Raw genomic sequence first — 1,878 nt, 5'->3', positions numbered from 1 at the left:
CAGTATCAAGGACTCTGCACCAACTAGGTTGCTATCTATCTTATATAAATTCTTTAGTCTAAATTTTCCTTGTGAAATGTCATCTTCTATAAATTCTCAAGCATCATCTGAATTTGAGCATAGCTCAAGTGGATGTACTTCCAGGTTCTAGAGGGAGGTTTGGCATTCAAGCTTATGGAGAAGCGTTGAATGCCCGGTTGAGCTAACCCTAACTTAATAACCCACTAACATCATGCATAGTGCTCCAAAAAAAAGAAGTCTAAGCATCATCTTGTAGCTGATTATCTAGATGTAAATAACATAAAATCAGAATTTCAATAGCTTTCTTTTCTCTCCTCTTATTTATCAATTTTATTCTGCACAACAAAAAGAACAATAGTATAGTGTTAAGGCAATAGAAACCTTGATTTCGGATGTGGCTGTGACTTCAACATATGACATGGACTCCAAAAGCCTCAAGAACAATGAAATTTCCAAATTGTGCTATAAACAGCAATGAAATTAACATTACTCCCCATGTGTATCGTGGTAGCAAATTTACAGACAACATTAACCAACATCGACTGATCATGTTGGAATCTTTCAAACCTTCACATCAGAAAAGATATACAGAAAAATCAATAATACAAAAACCTAGTATTATACAAAGCAGTGGCATAAAAACTCCAAAACAGGACAACCAAATCAGAAGATGTTTTAGCAACTCTTAGGCCTGGAGTATTTTGGGGGAAGAGATGGGCACCTTTCATTCATATGCAGGTATGGATCCATTGTATTGTATCCTTGTAGTTCGATCCGATACTTCCCTCAAATTTGGCAGAAAGGGAGCTTCACGGTGTCCGCGCCATTGCACCACTTTGGCAGGCGGTTTGAATTGTTTTCAAAGAACTTGAGAGTGTTATAAGCATATCTTTTATCTGCAGTTTGGACAAGATAAATTAACAAAGCAATAATATGTAAAATTCCTGACCTGGGTTTTACATCCACACAACAATCAATTTCAGTTGAACATCCATATTTACTTACCCATACAGTTCAAGATTATTTTGGTGATAGTAAAATGAAAGATAAATTACATAAATAGTCCCTAAAGTATACCATTGATTTCATTTTGGTCTATAATCTTCAATTTGTATCGATTGCATCCCTGAGAGAGAGAGAGAGAGAGAGCCCAAATTAATCGGGCGAGAACAATCGTTGCCACTTCTTCTTCTTCAATGGAAAACCCAAGACTTTCTTCGATTTCGATGAAGCTTCATTCTGACTATTCCCTTGATTTCGTCATTGGGGTTTAGGGTTTTGGAGGTGAAAGAAAATGGAGGGTCGTAGGTATCTTCGTTTGGGGATTGAGATTGGGTTAACAAACTAGAGATAGAGAGAGAGGAATGTGGGATAGGTTACACGATGAAAGGAGATTAATGAGTGTTTAGGGTTTGATGTTTTGAAAGATGCCATGGAAAGACCTTTTTACTAGCATCTGTGTGAATCACACCACGGCGCAAAACAGTTGGGCAGTTAACTATCGCTTGAAATGTGAATCCAAAATATTTTTGTATTAAAAGGTCATTAGAGTGACGACATTTTGCGCTCACTTCTTAACGCTGCTTTTCGTTGAATGCTTTTGGTTGAAGTAAAATTTAAAAAGACTAAAAGAAAATATAAGTGAAATTTGAATAATAAAAATGTTGGAGAGTTTCAAATTAAGCGCTCTAAAAGAGTTTTAATAGGTGGGGTCTATCTATTAATATGATGTTTTGGTCTTTTTTTTTTTATTTGAAAAATGATTGGGAACTCTAATAAAGGAGCTCTAATCAGCTTTAATGGGAGTGAATCCTACTATGACGTAATGTTTTGTCCTTGGTTTTATTTTATTTTATT

The 1,878-nt window shown here is 35.6% G+C and overlaps 1 long non-coding RNA gene across 2 annotated transcripts; it reads right to left on the bottom strand.

Moving 5' to 3' along the window:
* Positions 1-309: 309 nt before the first annotated feature.
* Positions 310-1,528, bottom strand: LOC114297292 (uncharacterized). 2 transcript variants are annotated; one of them, XR_014336566.1, is made up of 3 exons: positions 1,099-1,528; positions 743-917; positions 310-483 (listed from the first exon to the last, which is right to left on the bottom strand). It is a non-coding gene; the product is annotated as an uncharacterized LOC114297292 (long non-coding RNA). The 2 variants fall into 2 exon arrangements; XR_003641445.2 differs by having other exon boundaries at positions 471-588.
* Positions 1,529-1,878: the final 350 nt, after the last annotated feature.

The sequence above is a fragment of the Camellia sinensis genome, chromosome 7 (assembly GCF_055761805.1).
Source record: "Camellia sinensis isolate YWXY chromosome 7, ASM5576180v1, whole genome shotgun sequence".
Classification (NCBI taxonomy): domain Eukaryota; kingdom Viridiplantae; phylum Streptophyta; class Magnoliopsida; order Ericales; family Theaceae; genus Camellia; species Camellia sinensis.
This window is presented reverse-complemented; position numbering and strand designations above follow the sequence as displayed.